This window comes from Nilaparvata lugens, chromosome X, assembly GCF_014356525.2.
Source record: "Nilaparvata lugens isolate BPH chromosome X, ASM1435652v1, whole genome shotgun sequence".
Taxonomy (NCBI): domain Eukaryota; kingdom Metazoa; phylum Arthropoda; class Insecta; order Hemiptera; family Delphacidae; genus Nilaparvata; species Nilaparvata lugens.
Window position 1 is genome coordinate 56,039,734 of NC_052518.1, and position 21,196 is coordinate 56,060,929.

Consider the following 21,196-nt stretch of genomic DNA (forward strand, 5'->3'; position numbering starts at 1 on the left):
TTGACGCATTATCACGTCAGAACTACTGGACTGATTAACTTGAAATTTTGCATATAGATTCTTGCTTAACCGAGGGTGGTCATAGACCAATTTTAAATCCTTCAAGATTTGATTACATCAAGTTTTCAATTAGTTGTCATGCTTCCAGTTTGTATGGAAGCAGCAGAAGATTTCTCTTAAAAGGGAAATTGAAAGATAGGTATGATTGGGGATCCTTTTCGAATGATAAAAACAGGTTTTCCGTCACACCCAAATTTTTTCCGCCATTTTGAATCCAACTTCTTTTTTTAATTGAAAGGTGGTCATTCTGATTCACTTGAAATGCAGCATATAAATTCTTAATCAACCAAGGATTCTTATAGGCCTATTTTGAATTCTTCTAGATTTCAGTACGTCAAGTTTTAAGAAAGACCCTTGCGATGCACGGGTTACCTGCTAGTAATATCAATATTAGTTATCCACAAGCTGATACGAAAGTTGCCAATTTGAATGAGAATTGAATTGAGTTACATGTTAATTTACTTCCAAATTTTCATTTCTAAACCTTTGTTTTCGAGCTCGGTACTCCGGAAATTGTGCTCATATTCAGGATATTGTTTAACTAGAACTTTTTGAATCCAACTCTAGAATTGACAAATTTCTGAAATAATTTATGTTTCACATCTTTTTGTGGTATTGAAAATACAGCTCAAAAGAGGCTAGAATCGACTAGACTAGAGAGACTAGACTAGAGAGACTAGACTAGAGAGACTAGAAATCTCTGCAAGCATGATAACTAAATGCCATCTGATAATTTTTCATAAGTAGGCCTAAATCTATTTTACTATTAATAGAACAAACTTTGAACAACAGTTTATCTAATTAAAACAATATTGCAATATTATTAACCTTGTGAAAGAAGAGGCATGGCCGCATGACATAATATCATGCAAACAACAGTAACTATACAATCACAGTATGACCATTGACTATCACGCTTTTGATTGGCTAGCTCGATCACGTGGTACAAGTCCGCCATTAAGATTCCAAACAAACTTCAATCCTATCTTATTGCATTGGAAATCTTGAACTTATAATTTCTTTTACCGATTGGAAACACATTTTGAACTTACGATGAGTTTGGCAAAACATTTTCGAAGGGAAATCGATTATAGTTTAATAAACCAATAAATATAATTCATGAAACACTAGACCAAGATTTTAGCATTATTAAAGCATTATTTGTATTATATGTCATCCACTACTGGTATTTCAAGTTCCAAAACTATATTGGGAATATAAAAAAACCTTGAAAGAGATCATATCGAATCGAAGTTAATAATCGTTGGAATATGCTTTAATATGAGTGAAGGCGAGTGATTTCACTTATAAGCTCCATTATAGAATTAAAATATTTGGAACCTTCATGGCAAAAACGTTCCAATGGCCATACTGTGGATCTACAGTTACTGTAATGCAAACCACAGCTGTCCTGAAAATTCAGATGTCCTACCCGGAAATTCCACCGTAAGGGTTGTATTGAAACATTTGGAGAAAGTTACACCTACACAAAAGGCAGTTTCGAGCACTGTTAACAATGCATTCTTGATATGAATTGTATAAATACACGTGTCTTGAAGGTATTGTGATAGGATAGACACTGTAGAGCTATGACAATGAACAACAAACAGTTCCACAAAACTATTGACAAGATATTCCGTTGTAAAACCGTTGAAATGAATAGCTAGGCGACAATGTAACTGAGAGAAAGAGGGATTTGAAGCGAAATCCTTTCAGAATAGGGTTCATTCTTCAAAAATAGGTAAGCAGCTCTCTTAGTAACTCAAAGTTAATTCTTGACCACATTTTATTGTATGCCAATAAAAGTAATGAAGGTGAGGGATCCCTATACATGGCTGAAATATTTTTATTATAAATCAACTTCACTCATGTCATATAAATCATACAATATGATATTGATCTATGAATTCGATTTCATCGAATAAGAGTCGGTAGTTGAAATTTGAAATCAATTATTGTTCCACGTAGTTGCTAAAAGGTTTTAGCTTGTGATAAGTATAACGTGTTGCTATGAAACGTGTGATTTGAAATAGCTGATTTGAGAAAATCGTGAAAAACATGGTTTTTTAGTAATTATCCGCCATTTTTCTCAAGAATATTACGGAGCTCCTGCAATTTTCCCCAGAAATGAGACTCATGTCAGTCGATAGGGCTCATAAAATAGCTATCCATGGTATAAATTTGAAGAAAATCGTTGAGCCGTTTTCGAAAAAACCGTGAAAAACATGGTTTTTCAGTAGTTATCCGCCATTTTCATCAAAAGTCATTGATAAGCTTTATGGAGCACTGCACCATCTATGCAAAGTTTGATTTTAGATTCCCAATTATCAGGCTTCAGATACAAATTAAACAAAAAACTTTAAGTGGAAAAGATTGAGCTTAAAAATCTCTACAATTAATGTTCAGTAACATTTTCACCTAAAATTGAAAATAAGCTCGAAATTCGAGAACACTATCGTCAGTTGATCAATTTTCATAAAGGCAAGGAAAGTTGTGTGAGTGCACCACACCAGATTTTTTCAATTAATCCCAATAAATACTACTTTGTTACATCAATAAAATCAATCAATAATTTTTCTCAACTTTTTAAGAACGCGAACTTAATACGCTCTTTACTAATTCTAAATTTCTTTTCGCAAAATTTTTCTACAACTTTTTACAACTTTCTAGTTCTTCTTAAACTGAATTTAAATATACCAAGTTGCCCTTTTCAGTAATTAATAATAATTTTAACAGTATAATTGAAAATTCTTAAAGTATTCCGTGTTGCTTTCTTTTAAATTGAAAAATATTTAATCTATTATTCCGATTTTGATTCTTCTTTCTAATGTGTTTTCAAGTTCTCATTGTAAAGCTTCTCATATTCTATAGTTTCTTTTATTCCTGTATCAATCAGTTCATTGGCCTTGTAGTTTATGCAATACTTGTGTTTTGTCAGACTTTCTTAATTCCATGTTATTTCCACCCTATTTTCACTTAATTGCTAATAATATTATTATATAAGCCTACTCTCATCAGCCATATTTGGTTTTTTAAGCAAACTAATTTTTGTGCAAGGCAAATAAATTGTTTTTTGTTCCTGTATCGCAGTAGTCCTTGCAAATATTGTGCTGAGGTAAATTTTGTAAACTTGGCACAAGCTTTGCTCTGGATTTTGATGGTCGTGCTTGGTCTGCTGGAGAACGGAGCACGCGCGATCATACAACAGCGAAATTTCCTAAACTATGAAAGAGAGCCTGTGTAGGTGGATCGTATTGGAAGTAGGAGTGTGGGGAAGTCTGACTCTTGCATTGTGATATAGTTGCAGTCCTCATCAAACTTACTCTTGTTGCGATAATAAAGTACTTTCAATTCCTCACTCAGAAATAAACACGTTTTCAACATTCTCTCTGTTTTAATCATAAAGACTGTCAGTTATTATACTTTGACGTTTAAGAGGAATTGCATTCTCTTTCCCTTTCCTAGAATTCAATAAAAAATAAGTAAATAAGAATCAATCGATTTAAAGTTTCATGGTTTCAATCAATTTAAAGAAAAAACCAACATATGTGGGCTTTAAATTCAGACAGCTTCATACTCATTTGAAAAATTGTGAAGATGTCGATGTTTTTGAGAAGGAGTTGAAAAGTTTTTTGATGCTTGGAGTATTCCATACCACAGAAGAGTTTGTGTGTAGAGAGGGTTCCTTTGTGTGATTTTTTTATTATTTTTTTGTATTACTGTATGTATTATAAATTTTTGACAATTCCTATATATACTCTGATTAGAGTCTCTGGGAAGCTTTAATAAAAACAAACAAACAAGTCATCATTATACTCAACTAAGAATCAATTCAATAGCTGAAGTTTATCCTCTCCTTGTTCCAATCTCCATAATATGAATGTGAGAATAGTATAAACTATAGTACAGTGCTATAATCCCCATGAATTATTTATCTCTTCACATGAAACACAGTGACTCGTAGTTTGTAAGAAGTCAACCGCACGATAATAGTCCGCTGGAAATTGGAACAAATGAGTGCAACGATGTCAAATGACAGTTGATCGAAGTTGTCCACAGCAAATTGACAAAACGTTTGGTAAGGCCTATTTGTGCGGGAGGGTGAGGATGACTCGGCTATTCCAATCTCCAGCCGATTGTTTTCGTGCGGTTCACTGAAGTGTGATTTTATCTGTGAGCTGGTGGCGATTATATTATGTCAAAATTCCAAAATTGCCCATTTGTCACTGTGCGCTGTGTCCATCGACATGTAGTAACACAAAAAATAACATTTACAGTCGAACCTCTCAATAACGAATACCTCTCTGCAGCGAATTTTTTCTCGGGATAATCGACTTCGTTATACAGAGGTTCGACTGCATTATGGTTTCAATAGGCAACCAGGTGACGGGTAGTTTTATTGAAGGTTAGGTAATATTCATCCTCAACTTCCTAGCGACCTATACGATGCAGTACCTACATGAGTTGAATATACATTGCCATTCCGATTCAAATCCAAAAAGTCAAGATACACAAATATATCAGTGAGCAAATATGCAAATATCAATAAGATGAACAAATCCATCCATCAACAGTATTGAAAAAGTAAGCCTTCACATAACTATAGACCTGCCTCCGAGTAAATATTTATGACAAATCTACGAAAATAATATTGACATTCTAGTAAAATGAAGAATAACAAATCCATCCATCTACAGTATTGAAAGAAGTAAGCCTCCACATAAGTATAGAACTTCCTCCAAGCACATATTTATGACAAATCTACGAAAATAGTATTCACATTCACGTAAAATGATGAATAACAAATCCATCCATAGACAGTATCTACAGAAGTGAACTCTCATTAGTAGAAGCCTGCCCCCAAATACATTTAGGCCTATATTAATTATGACAAATCTTCGTAAATAAAAAATAAAGGGCATTTGATTGAAATTCATCCAGATTATAAAGAGATAAAAACTCTCACACCTGCTTCCAGTTCATAATCACGAGATATGACAAATGAATAGATAAATAATCTATCAAACGGGTAATTAGGAGCCAATCATAATTTGCGATATCCACAGTATATACAGAAGAAATTAAGTTCCTTTTTATAATGACCTTCATGCACCTGGTGCTAGTACTCTCCATTCACCATAAATCCGTTTTGCTTGTTTTCTTTGGATGTGATTTTTCAAACTAATCCTAAAAATTATTATTTTTATTGTGTCATATTATTTCTTTTTCAAATGTGGGCGCACATATAGGATGTTAAAGTTGGTTTTATGTGTAGTTTATTTATAATATTTTCATTTATTCTATGTCAGAATCTTCATCATATAATAATATGAATTTCTTGCGGATAGACTACACTATAAATATGAATATAATAGGGTGTTTGAAATATTTATGTGGATACAGGTGAAAATATATTTGGTGTAGGTCTCTATCTACCTCTATAGTTGTATGTGAATCCGGAAAATATTTTTTTTTCAGTATCTTATACGGTAAACATGTGCTACGCCGATACAAAAGTTATAGATATTCATTAAAGTTGAAATATTAGCTGATTTGAACAATGAAATTAATTCTTTCTAAAATATAAACTGTTTATACGGAATTGGCTAGATGATTGCTAATTCAACTTCCCCTCTCGTTATTCTACTTTTGTTCCAGCTTCTTAGGAGTTCATTGTACAAGCAAATTCCATTCATCCCAGTTCATTGCTTTCACTTCTTTCAATGCCAAAGAGTGAGTGAGAGAGATAAAGCAAGAAAGAGTGAGAGAGCGTGCGAGAGGTAGATATAGTATGACAGAGAGTGTGTGTGAGGAAGTGCAAAAAATTCGTGAGACAAAACTATTAACTCTCTCCCGCTCACACATAATAATATAGTGATACATGCACTTACACACTCTCTCACACACACACACACACACACACTCTCTCCCTCTCTCTGTATAACTATTCATTTTACTCACTTTCTCTGTCTCTCTTACTCTTCCTCTTTTTATCTCTCTCACTCGCTCTCTTTTTCTCTATTTGCCTATAAATAAAAAATTGTATGTTGAAAAATGCCACTGTAACTTTTTAACATTTCTAGAATAAAATATGCATTGTGAAATAACATTAACATTATTACATTATATACAGTCTAATGCTTAGTTCATTGTATATGCTATTGGTTCAATGATCGATTAATCGTGATATCATAGATATTTTGAATAGTAAATCAGAATACAAATCAATTATTTTAATGCGGAAGTGCAATAAAATGAGGAGTCAACATTGAGTGAAGACAATGAGGTGTTGAGAGAATAAGACGCTGATGTTGTCAATACCATTAGATTTCTTCCACATAGAAATACAGTGGCATCGACAATATCAACGTCTCATCCTTTCAATTATGGAGATATACTACAACATCTCTTCTCATACAATCAAATTTCAATTAGGTGTGTTGATTATCATGATAGCATAAAGTAATGTATTCTTAATTCTTCTGTTTTGAATATTATAATACCTCATCCACTGAAAAAGACAGTGGGCCTAAAGACATAAAGCTTTTTGGCTCTCACACCAAATAAATTTGAAACAAATTAACATCATGGTTTCTTGAAGAAATGTATAAAACATAGTTTGATCGACTTTTAATAATTCTATTTTATCTGTTAATGAGAGATTTTTTCCTGGAAAAAATGTGGACGCCCATAATAAATTTGATTTGCATAGTATTTGTTTGCATGATTAAACCAGCCACTGCTTCATTATTTATGTTTTTCCACAAAACAGTGCCGGTCCCAAGCCCGGATAAATAGGTGAGAGTTGAGGATATCAAAATAATTTATGTCCTCGTAAAGCAATATTACAGTTACAATATTACTTTTACTATACTACTTATACTCGTATTACTATTACTACTACTACTACTAATTCTAAATGCTTTCATTCCTAACATTAGTGACAGTTGCTTGCACAAGTTAATACATACGCACATTTTTGTGTACACTATATTTTTTCTATGTTGAAACTATATCTGTATTAAGTAATCATTATTGTCAGAAATATTTTTTATTCAAACCCCCAATCTCATTGTGGGCATACCTGTTTAATGTCTACACGTCTACACACATTTTCCAATTATATTTGAGAAGATATCAATAATTATTGTATTTCATAATAGTCATTTGTAATTGGGAAAACATCAGATTTATTTGAAAACAGTCAATTTTGTTTGATAAGTAATCACATGTAATTGAGAATAGTTATTTGTAATAATAAATAGTCGAATGTAAATGAGAAGGTATCTATTGAGAATGAGAAAACTATTTACTTGCTTCATATGTGTTCTACATTATTTCAATGGAAAGCTATCATGTATTCTGTATTTCAATTTGTGAACAAGAATAGCTGGGTTATTAATTTGTTTTCTGAATTACAACTGACATCTTCTCAATTAGGAATCATCTCTAATTAAATTGAAATGATTCTTTCAAAAATACAATTCTTTATTCTAAATTACAAGAGTGATAACTTCTCAAATACAATAATTGACTGTTCTCATTCAGCCTATATCATATCTGACATTTTCTCAAATACAAATATTGTTTCCAATTACAATATTACCAATACTTCATCAAATACAATAATTGGAGAACGTGTAGATCTGAAAGAGAAATATATACTCAATGAATGTCATAATTTATCTGTTTTGTTGTGGTGAGAAATACTGTCACCTGCTAGGCACATTTCTCTTATAGTATTGGCACTACTGCTCACCTAAACGTCATCAGCTGTGACACCCAGAAGTCATTGAATATCTCAGTTCTGGAGTAAAAAAAAACTGGTTTGACCGGTGTCGTATGCGCAGATTGCCCACTATGTAGAGAACGCCCATGAATGACATCAAGCGTAAATGATGTCACACCTATCCTCCTATCCTATCTTAACTATGACGTGATTGAGGGGTATTTCTCTCCCCACAACTCCGCTCCCTCCAGTTGCTCAATACCCTTTTTCTCTCTCGACACCATGCTCAAACATCACTCTCACTCATTCTCTCTCATAGAAGACTTTGCTCTGTCAAAGTTTCTTCCTCTCAATCATATACATTCCCTCTTTCTCACACACGTGCTCCCCTCCCACCGCTCGCTCTGAACACTCATTCTCTCTCGACACCATGATGCTCTCTCGACATTCACTCTCACTCGTTCTCTCTCATAGAACACCATACACAATAGTAATAGTAAATAATAATTCTGTGCGCTCTCTTTCAATCAATCCTATACATTCCTTCTTTCTCACACAAGCACACACGTCTATACAGTACTTCTCTCTCACACTATTGTTCACCTACTCTCCCATAGGCCAGTTTCACATGGCAGAGTCCTCGCTCCTGGAAGATCATATTACTGGAGATCATATTTCATATTTTGCAGCTCTCCTGTAATTTCACATGGGGATCTTATGAATAAGCCGACAGATCTAACAACTACGTCAACGTTTGCTCAAAGTATGACTCATCACTTTTTCTCAAAGTCTAACTTCCTTTAAAATATAGATAGAAGATTTCTGATTTTGGATTTGGATTCAGCGACCCCAAATTCTTGAAAGCATAAGTCCCATTTTGAAAAATACCCGAAAACAAGGGAGTTATAGCTGTGTTTAATATAGCTTTCCATTATCATATGATTATATAGTAAACATACTAAGATAATAATACTCCTGCCTCACAAAGGGACAGGCAAAGGTTTCAAGAAGTTTTTGAACACCTGAGAAGTTTAAACATAAACATTTTTAATTTTTTAAAGTTCTAGTTTTCCAAAAAAATATTGAACTATGAAAAGATGAATCCAAGTATGAAATCATAAATCATCTCCACTCATCACCCAATAAAATAGGAGGAAAAGGAATGTTGTACAGTAAAATTCACTAAATTTCAGTTGTCATTCAACAATCCAATTCATCAGGTTCAAATCGTTGAATATCACTTTAAATTCCCAGCAATTATTGACTATTTCTTTTTAACTTCCATTCAACTTTTGGCGACTTCATTCTGGTCCTTGTAGATGTCAAGACTTTTATCCCAAAGAGCAGGTCGGTTGCAAACTGCAGTAATCAACAGCTCCACATCAAACTCAGACATCGCTTAATGACAGGTGTCAAAGTCAAGTCAAGTAAACAACTGACAAGTCAACAAGTGTCAACTGGAGAAGTGAGTTAGCAAGCACAGTGCTGCCATAATGAGAAAAGCATAACCATTGTACCAACTATTCTAAATTATCGTACTATATTTCGTGAAGCCATTGCTTTGTTAAAGCCAGTTACTCAGAAAGCGTTTTTTTGTTGTTCGATGTTTTGTTGTCCTTATGAATTCTGTTGAATCAAACATGATGTTATTTAAGAAGTTGTGCTAAACCTGTATAAAAAATTCATAGAATTCTAAGAATTCATAGGAACGGTAAAAAATCAATTTTACAAAAATCGATGTACATGTAACTGGATTTAGAAGATCAATACGATAATGTGTTCTATCACAATTTAATCACAGAAATGTTCAAGTGAAAACGTTGGGCGCAAACATTCTGCCATGAGGAGACAAGTAAATTTATGAAAAGCTTGATAGCTTGAATAGTGATCTGATATTTGTTACACGTTTTTAGTCTAAGACATAATATGTTTCAGACTGATTTTTAATGTTTCTTTCAATTGGCAGGAAAACTTTGGTTTTTCAAAGGTATCTTACTCCCTTATTTTGGGGTATTTTCAGAAATCAAGATAAATATCCTACCAAATTTCCTACACGAATACAGTGTAACTTGTATTATAATAGCTACAGTACTTACGTACTGTATAGTACAGTACCTGTTCGTTTTTACCGTATAATTGTATGATAATAGAAAGCTTTATTAAAAACAGCCATAACTTCCTTGTTTTTGGATATTTTCGAAAACGGGACTACCACTTTGAAGAATTTGGGCTCGCTGAATCCAAATCCGAAATCAGAATCTTTCTATCTTCATTTTCAAGAAAGATAGTTTTTGAGAAAAAGTGGTGACCGGAGAGACGTAGAATCACCTTGTGAAAGTGACGATTTGTCCGCTAGTATCTCGATCCAGTATCTTACCTCTGCTTGCCTCGAAGGGAAAAGACCTGACAAAACGAGGTTCCTGGATAGGGGTCACCATGTGAAAGACACGATTTGACTCAATGTACTTCGACAAAAAAACGTGACCACTGTTCAGTGTTCAAGTTGCACGTCTCCTATCGTGTGAAAGTAGCCTTACTATTCACTTGACATAAATAAATAATTTTTTTTATAAAACAACTTTCATTATAGAACAAGAGCTTATATTTATTATGTATTCCAACGCTGGTGGACAGTGAGTAAATACCGATTATACAGATATAATCGATTATATCTGGCTAATTAGGAATGTTATTGAATAATGACTATCATGTCGTTATTACATCTATATTGATAAACTGTATTGGAAATTGGAATTTCAGTACCTACATAAATCAAATTCTTTTTATTCTTCTCTCTACAAATCAACGCTTTGCGATTCTTCTAGAATAACAATTAAACAATATCATTTTTATATATTATTATACTATTTAATAATAATTAAACAATATTATAAGCTACAACAGTTATTTTATTTACTCACTGTTCACCAGCGTTGGAATACATAATAACTATAATCCAAAATAATCTAAAATGATAGAATCTAAATTTTTGTCTTCGAATGGATTTCAGTTTTTTGTGCCATATACAGAAGCCCAGTTTATTATCATTAATAAAACATGAATAAGTATGCTACTTGAACTAGACTCATAGAATAATTATAATCATAAATATAAATAATACCAGCAGTTAACCCATACTCCGGAAGGGTATTTTTAAAGTACTGAATAGTGGTTTAGATTGAATTTAGGCTTTGATATTGAACATATTCAATTGTAAATATTGACAATCAATAAAAAACGATTATATTGTTTCTTTCATCCCACATATACTTTGTATCACAGAATAAATAAATTTGTTTTTATTACTCATTAATTAACAAACATGATCTAGGTAGGCATAAAATATAATCTTCCTCAGTAAATCAAGAATCATCGTACAAAATTTCAAGTGAATCAGTTGAGTAATTCTCACGCGACGATGCCTCATTCGCGAATTTCCCATCCCATATGTGTGTAAGCCAATTCTATACTTTATAATATTATAGAATTACTATTACTATATCTTTCTTGATGAATTAATTTCTACAAGATGTTATGATATTTTTTAACTAGAAATAAATTCATTCATTCATTTATCGTCTATTTTCTGTTTATCATTGTTCTATATGCATTTTTAAACATCATTCTAGAATGATATTATCATGCTTCATATTGATGCTACAAAATAACGCCAAAGGTACCGTACAGGCTTCGTAACGCTCTGTGAACTTGTAGTGCACAGGTGTCAAAATATTTTAGAAAAATTGAAAAGAAACTTCAAACTTCACGTTGTCAGAATATGTTGTGAAGCTTTAACTTTGTACAAGCATAGTTTTATCAATAAAACGCATTCAAAAATGCGTCCAAAATTTGGAAAAATGTTATTATAGAATATGAATTTTGTATAGCACAGTTTTCACGGGATTCTGACTGTAATAACTTTACAACATCTTCAATTTGAGAAAATTATTTGGTAAAAACTGAGCTTGTAGAAAATTCATTAGAGATCAATACATATTTTCAGTATATCATGAACAAACTATCACCAGAATACCAATGCATCTGGATTATGTAGGGGAATTCCCATCAAAATATTTTCTCCCATATTGTAGTTGAAAATGGTTATTCCTGAAAACTGATCATTCATTAGTGTTCAGTGTTTGTCACTATTTCTACGTTTTCTAAGCTTTCTTCGAAAATCTATAAGCAGAAAATTTTGAAATTTAGTAGTACTGTGTATAGGTTGACTGAGGACTAGACAGTTTTAGGAAACAGATAATCAAACCATTATTATGAATAACCACCATTATGAATAATGGTAATAAGAACAAATAAAACGTCTACTACTGTACTCATCACCATTATCTAATATCATGAATAATCCACATCAAGCTCCTTTTTCAATGCACCAGCCATTTTAATTCGTACCCAAAACCACTAACCGTACACACTGGTTTATTACAACTGAATATCTATACTTGGCTGTGAATCAATAATATAAATTATAATATTTTAGTATGCAGTACAAATTATTCAGGGCTCAAATCGCCAGAGAATATAAAAATATGTAAAATATGTAATTTAACAAACAAATATTATAGGTTCAGCTCAGGTTAAGATCAAGTGATCTTGTAGTGAAACATGAAATTACTTAGGATAGGTTAAGAATAGGTTAAGGATAGATTAAGGATAGCTTTAGACTAGTTCATTTTGGTGTGGTGCTCACTTTAAATATTCAAATGAGTCAATCATTTATTTATTACTTTTAGTGAAATATGAAATTACTTAGGATAGGTTAAGGATAGCTTTGGAATAAATCATTTTGGTGTGGTGCTCACTTTAAATATTCAGATGAGTCAATCATTTATTCAATTTTTACTTTTAGTGAAACATGAAATTACTTAGGATAGGTTAAGGATAGGATAAGGGTAGGTTAGAGCGTTAGACTAGTTTAAGTCAAGTTTATTTGATTTACTTAATATTCCGACTTGATTATGTTATATTGTAAATATGGACTTGATATTGGCATCACAGCCAAAACAAAACAAAGGTCTAGGTACTACTAGGTACTTTAATTTTGAATATTTTTATCTAATATGAATATGAATAAATGACTTTATTGAAAATATTTAAATGTTCAATTACAGGTATTGTAAAAAATTATTGTGAAATATGTAATATTTATCAAAACATAAAACAAAAAATGTTAGCCTACTAAATGATTCAATCGTTAATAAATTTTGGGTACCTAGCTCTATATTCGTAAAAAAAGATATGTTACTTGTAAATATAGTATAATTGTATGATACTCTTCATGAGGTGGAAAGGGTTGGCTACAAGGGGCGATGTGGAGGCCAATAAATAATAATTTATAATAAATCATTGTTCCAACTATTTGATCAACTTGTGTGGTGCCAGTTCTGAATCTTGAATTCTAATTTATTTGTTGTGAATAAATATTATTTATAATAAAAAAGTTTTTTACTAGCTACTGTTTTTTCTATTCTGTTATTGTTTGTCAATGTATGAATAGATGAATATTCATGATTATCAATATAATAAAGGAATCATATATACTGGACTATCATATAAATTACTGGACTGATTAGCATGAAATTTTACATTCACTTTTTCAATTCACTAAAAGGATGCTTATAGGCCTAATTTTAATTCTTCAAGATTTCAGTAGGTCAAGTTTTCAATTAGACCCTTGTGGAGCATGGGCTACAAATATGGCCAACAAATATTAGTAGAGAAATCTGCAACAAATTTTGGAAATTTGTTGCCGACTTCTTAAAAATTCACAGCAACATTCAACTTGTTTTCTACTTGGAATATTCACATCGTTTATGGAAGAAAACTGTTAGTGAACAACATTCTGTTGACAACTCTGGTGTAAACGTGGCTTGATATAAACATATTTTTAGCTATTGATACATGTGATACTTTTTTGATTTGAAAACACAAATTATCATTGTTCGATGGTCAGGATTATGTTCCTCTTATATCCAATTGTACTGTAATTGACTTGACTACTGACATAGATACAAACTTTTCTCTTCAAGGATATTAAAATGATCAAAACACAATGATAGTTAACAAGTTCCCTTTTTTATTTTATCAAATCATAACTAGGTCCAACTAATTAGAGCCAATTTCAAGCGTAAATTGTCTTTAATGAGTTAAAACTAGTTGTGATTTGATAAAATAAAAAAAGGCACTTGATAACTTATTACAGTTTACAATATTCATTACTTACACTTGAACATTGGACAATTATTATTTATTACAGAAACTACAGAGCAATATGGTACACTGTTGATAAATGTTATCTGATAAGCACAGAGCAAGGTCTATAAATACTTTTTAATAGGCCTATATAATATTTTTATATAATTCTGAATACTTTTTAATAGGTACTTTTAATAGGTCTATAAATAGGTTTTTATAGACCTTGACACAGAGGAAGCTCATCCAATTAGCTCATCTATTTCCAATAAACTGCTAATCCTTATCAATCGCGGGATATCATTCTGCCATGATAGTATCATTGCAATTATAGATTACCGTGCCTACAATTTTAATATTATAACCTAATAATACAACTACTTGCAAACATTTCTTGTTTATGGAAAAATATTAATTCATTCTAGAAGTTTTTATTAAAGAGCATGAGTAAATGAGTGAATTCATATTATTACCTAAAATTTAATGTCTGCAAGTAGTTTGATTGAGATTGGTAGGATTAAATACATTACATTGATAGGATCATTGCAGCAAGAAATAGCCTATGAATGAAACAAATTTGGGAAGAAACATTATTCAATTCCAGTTTCGATGTAACTCACAGAATATTGTATCGGTGATGAAGTAGCTGTTCTCCTAGCCTGGAGTGCCACCCCCTCACAGTTGTGTTAATCAACAATGATAAAAGTAAAAGTAATAGTAGACTATAATGGATAGAAAATGGACTAAATGTAATAGATGGAGCTGAAGCTAAGTTGACAACATGTGAAATTACTAGGCCAGTCAATTCAATTTAATTCATCAAAATACAGAAAACAGTACAAAGATGTGACAATCAGAAAAAAAACTATAATTATTATTCTAAATATATATATAGTATATCAACTATCTGTAAAATACGGCTGGAGGTGAAGAACTATTCGCATAGGCCTAAATGAAACACTTTTTCTGCCAGTGGGAGTAATATGGTAAATATGCTATTTATTTATTTAAAGTCGGATCAGTCGACTAACGTTAGTCTAAAAATCATGACATGCAATTAATAGCTGAAGTTACTAATACCGTAGACTATTTGAAAATGCTAGACAATCATTGGAAGATATGGATCTTCATGAAAAGTATTTATCAATATTAACAATCAGACCAGTTCTATCCAGTCAAGTCAGTTATATTTTTCATCTATCCAATGATGATTTTATACACATGAATAGATCAATAGAAAACTAAAATGATAAAAATTAATGAACCATACATGAGGTTTGATAAATGTTCAAAAAGCTGAAAGAAATAAGTTCCTATTAAAGTGAGGAATCAGAATAGGCCTATAAATCAATCAACAATATTTTTAAATGAGAATAAAATTGTTATATGGAATTCAATTCAATATAACCTATTATTAATTGGGAAATTATAGATATGGGTTCTAATAGAATGTTTTAATCGTAAAATGCCATGAAGAATACAGTAGAATACAGTAGAATACAGATATAATAGGCATAATATTAGCTGATGAAAAGAGAAATACAGGTGTTCGTGGCGCATAAGCCTGTACGCACCTTCACAATGAACAGTTCTCACTCTTGAATGTTCCCCTGTTAAGAATAACTTATGCTGCATACCTGAGATAAACTGATATATGTATGATGTAGCTCACCTTAATATTATATAGCCATGAATTATAAAATCTGATTTACAAATAAGGTCCATATTGTTCTTACGTGACTGTGTTTTTGATATAAATTGTATTTGGTGAATACCAACCTATGTAGGTAATCATTAGCCTAATTATTGAATATTTAATATTTCACTTCTGGCCCCTCCCACAGCAATACTTAAATCCTGGCTATGTCTTCAACCCTCAACTGACAATAAGAGTAAAGAAAAAGAAAAAATAGAATTGAATCGTTTTCAACTGTTGCAATTATTCTACAGAAACTTGAATTTATATCGATTTATTTTTTCCAATAAAAAAATTTTATTTTTATGTTACAGACTGAAAGCTCAGAAGCTTAGGCGTGGATAATATCGTACAGGACGACTGTTCTGGAGACTTTTTTTAATATCAGATTTTTCTGGCGATTTGAGCCCTGAATAATTTGTACTGCATACTAAAATATTATAATTGATATTATTGATTCACAGCCAAGTATAGATATTCAGTTGTAATAAACCAGTGTGTACGGTTAGTGGTTTTGGGTATGAATTAAAATGGCTGGTGCATTGAAAAAGGAGCTCAATGTGGATTATTCATGATATTAGATAATGGTGATGAGTACAGTAGTAGAAGTTTTATTTGTTCTTATTACCATTATTCATAATGGTGGTTATTCATAATAATGGTTTGATTATCTGTTTCCTAAAACTGTCTAGTCCTCAGTCAACCTATACACAGTACTACTAAATTTCAAAATTTTCTGCTTATAGATTTTCGAAGAAAGCTTAGAAAACGTAGAAATAGTGACAAACACTGAACACTAATGAATGATCAGTTTTCAGGAATAACCATTTTCAACTACAATATGGGAGAAAATATTTTGATGGGAATTCCCCTACATAATCCAGATGCATTGGAATTCTGGTGATAGTTTGTTCATAATATACTGAAAATATGTATTGATCTCTCATGAATTTTCTACAAGCTCAGTTTTTACCAAATAATTTTTTCAAATTGAAGATGTTGTAAAGTTATTACAGTCAGAATCCCGTGAAAACTGTGCTATACAAAATTCATAGTCTATAATAACATTTTTCCAAATTTTGGACGCATTTTTGAATGCGTTTTATTGATAAAACTATGCTTGTACAAAGTTAAAGCTTCACAACATATTCTGACAACGTGAAGTTTAAAGTTTCTTTTCAATTTTTCTAAAATATTTCGACACCTGTGCACTACAAGTTCACAGAGCGTTACGAAGCCTGTACCTTTGGCGTTATTTTGTAGCATCAATATGAAGAAGCATGATAATATCATTCTAGAATGATAAAAATGCCTGTACCTTTGGCGTTATTTTGTAGCATCAATATAAAGCATGATAATATCATTCTAGAATGATGAAAACGAATGTTAAAAATGCATATAGAACAATGATAAACAGAAAATAGACGGTAAATAAATGAATGAATTTATTTTTAGTTAAAAAATATCATAACATCTTGTAGAAATTAATTCATCAAGAAAGATATAGTAATAGTAATTCTATAATATTATAAAGTATAGAATTGGCTTACACACATATGGGATGGGAAATTCGCGAATGAGGCATCGTCGCGTGAGAACTACTCAACTGATTCACTTGAAATTTTGTATGATGATTCTTGATTTACTGAGGAAGATTATATTTTATGCCTACCTAGATCATGTTTGTTAATTAATGAGTAATAAAAACAAATTTATTTATTCTGTGATACAAAGTATATGTGGGATGAAAGAGACAATACAATCGTTTTTTTATTGATTGTCAATATTTACAATTGAATATGTTCAATATCATAACCTAAATTCAATCTAAACCACTATTCAGTGCTTTAAAAATACCCTTGCGGGGTATGGGTTAACTGCTGGTATTATTCATATTTATGATTATAATTATTCTATGAGTCTAGTTCAAGCAGCATACTTATTCAAGGTTCATTAATGATAATAAACTGGGCTTCTGGACATAAACTGGACATGATAGTCATTATTCAATAACATTCCCAATTGGCCAGATATAATCGATTATATCTGTATAATCGGTATTTACTCACTGTTCACCAGCGTTGGAATACATAATAAATAAAAGCTCTTGTTCTATAATGAAAGTTGTTCTATAAAAAAAATTATTTATTTATGTCAAGTGAATAGTAAGGGAGAGTAGGTAAACAAGAGTGTGAGAGAGAAGTACTGTATAGATGTGTGTGCTTGTGTGAGAAAGAAGGAATGTATAGGATTGTTTGAAAGAGACATTGACAGAGCATCAGGTACGCGCGCGCGTGCGCGGAATTATTATTTTTTCCTTATAATATTACTATTGTGTATGGTGTTCTATGAGAGAGAACGAGTGAGAGTGAATGTCGAGAGAGCATGGTGTCGAGAGAGAATGATTGTACGGAGCGAGCGGTGGGAGGGGAGCACGTGTGTGAGAAAGAGGGAATGTATATGATTGAGAGGAAGAAACTTTGACAGAGCAAAGTCTTCTATGAGAGAGAATGAGAGAGAGTGATGTTTGAGCATGGTGTCGAGAGAGAAAAAGGGTATTGAGCAAGCGGATGGAGCGGAGTTGTGGGGAGAGAAATACCCATCAATGACGTCATAGTTACGATAGGATAGGTGTGACGTCATTTACGGGCGTTCTCTACATAGTGGGCGATCTCCGCATAAGACATCAGACTAAGCTAGGGAAGGAGAAGAAGAAGAAGAAGGTGAAAGCTAATAAGAAGAAAAATGTATAGATAGGAGAAGATTATAACCGTCGACTACACTATTGTATCTATAGATAAGATAAAGGAGCGTGAACTCACTTTTTAAAAAGATTTATTTAACGAATAAAACACATACATAATGCAGCATGACTATTGGTAACGGAATGACATGAGAAATAATCTTACAGAGGTTAAAATACTAGTACAAAGTGCTTACTCTACAGTATATAAACTACATAATATTCTGATAAGTTGCTACTAACTACAAAATATTCAAGAATCAGTAATGGCTCTAAATAAGTATTTGCTTTATGTATTTCGTCAAAAGTAAAATAAGTTATTATTTTATTTTCATAAGTCGGTACTTCAGTAGGATATAGAACATTACTTTCCCAAAATGTATAAGGTTTACTAAAATTTAATAATGCTTCATCTTTTTCAAGGGCTATTAGTTGTGTAGATTTTGGATATGTTACAATATTTATTGAGCCGTGAACAATTAAACTCTTGCTGATCTTAAACATTAAATATTGGTTTATGATCGGAATATATTTAATAAAAGAACTATACCCTTTGATAACTAAAGTCCTACAGCTATTCAACTTCTTATCACTAACCAATTCTTCTACACACTTGTTAACAACTTGTGTGGCATTTCTACAATAATAATTATTATTCAATAACTGGCAATCGCCTTCATACAATTCATGACCTTTAATAACTAATGATGGATCAACATGTATCATAATTATTTCATTGTTCGATTTACAGGATAAGACAGCATAAAAAGTGTTACATACAAATCAGATTCGAGTGGCAATTCAATAAAATAAGAAATAATATCATTATGAATAGAACAATGAACACTTCCTAATTCCCATAGCACCTTAGGCTCATCAGATATCAATTGTAATTTAATAGCTCTGATGACACGCGCCATCTCGTCAAAAGTGAGGCCTCTTTCACACGATAGGAGACGTGCAACTTGAACACTGAACAGTGTTCACGTTTTTTTGTCGAAGTACATTGAGTCAAATCGTGTCTTTCACATGGTGACTCCTATCCAGGAACCTCGTTTTGTCACATCTTTTCCCCTCGAGGCAAGCAGAGGTAAGATCTAACAACTATGCCGACGTTTGCTCGAAGTATATGACTCATCACTTTTTCTCAAAGTCTAACTTCCTTAAAAATATAGATAGAAGATTTCTGATTTCGGATTTGGATTCAGCGCCCCAAATTCTTTAAAGCGTAGGTCCCGTTTTCGAAAATATCCGAAAACAAGGAAGTTATGGCTGTTTTTAATAAAGCTTTCTATTATCATATAATTATACGGTGAAAACGAACAGGTACTGTACTATACAGTACGTAAGTACTGTAGCTATTATAATACAAGTTACACTGTATTCGTGTAGGAAATTTGATAGGCTATTTATCTTGATTTCTGAAAATACCCCAAAATAAGGGAGTAAGATACCTTTGAAAAACCAAAGTTTTCCTGCCGATTGAAGAAACATTAAAAATTAGTCCAAGACATATTATGTCTTAGACTAAAAACGTGTAACAAATATCAGATCACTATTCAAGCTATCATAAATTTATTTGTCTCCTCATGGCAGTAGGTTTGCGCCCAACGTTTTCACTTGAACATTTCTGTGATTAAATTGTGATAGAACACATTATTGTATTGATCTTCTAAATCCAGTTACATGTACATCGATTTTCGTAAAATTGATTTTATACCGTTCCTATAAATTCTAACAGGTTCAGCACAACTTCTTAAATAACATTATGTTTGATTCAACAGAATTCATAAGGACGACAAAACATCGAACAACAAAAAAACGCTTTCTGAGTAACTGGCTTTAACAAAGCATGGCTTCACGAAATACAGTACGATAATTTATGCTTTACAATGGTTATGCTTTTCGCAGTATGGCAACACTAAGGATTTAGCTCAGCGACTAAAATCGACAAGCCATGATCATGTTATCTTACTCATGATACAAAGTATCGAACTGCTTTGTACTATGATACATGGTTTTCATTCCGTATCATTATTTAATAAAAAAACAAGATTCCGGTTTCAAAAGCATCAAAGTCGCCAGGCTGGTCTGAACTACTCATGACTTTTTCAGTATGCATTATCCACTCAGCAGTCAATAATTGCTGGGAATTTAAAGTGATATTCAACGATTTGAACCTGATAAATTGGATTGTTGAATGACAATTGAAACTCAGTGAATTTTACTGTACAAAATTCCCTTTCCTTCTATTTTATTGGGTGATGAGTGGAGATGATTTATGATTTCATATTTGGATTCATCTTTTCATAGTTCAATATTTTTTTGGAAAACTAGAAGTTTTAAAGAATGAAAATGTTTATGTTTAAACTTCTCAGGTGTTCAAAAACTTCTTGAAACCTTTGCCTGTCCCTTTGTGAGGCAGGAGTATTATTATCTTAGTACGTTTACAATATAATCATATGATAATGGAAAGCTATAATAAAAACAGTTATAACTCCCTTGTTTTCGGGTATTTTTGAAAATGGGACTTCAAATAATAATGCTTCAAAGAATTTGGGGTCGCTGAATCCAAATCCGAAATCAGAGATCTTCTATCTATATTTTTAAGGAAGTTAGACTTTGAGAAAAAGTGATGAGTCATACTTTGAGCAATTGTTTGAGCAAATTGTTGTAGGTTTAGGAACTCACCTAAAAATGTTTATAGCCCTGCTGGAAAGTTTTGAGAACTAGACACTTACTGTGAGAAGATACACTTTCA

General features: G+C 32.0%; 1 protein-coding gene across 4 annotated transcripts in view; it reads right to left on the minus strand.

The window, feature by feature from the left end:
• LOC111058064 overlaps window positions 1–21,196 on the minus strand; it is a 1,079,251-nt gene that overhangs the window by 425,518 nt on the left and 632,537 nt on the right. The window contains exon 1 of one of the 4 annotated variants that reach the window (XR_005573406.1): window positions 6,022–6,086. The exons of the other annotated variants lie outside the window; for them this stretch is intronic. The gene's annotated coding sequence lies outside the window, so the exon portion shown is untranslated. Of the gene's footprint in view, window positions 1–6,021; window positions 6,087–21,196 lie in introns of those variants that run through there. 4 annotated transcript variants of the gene reach the window in all.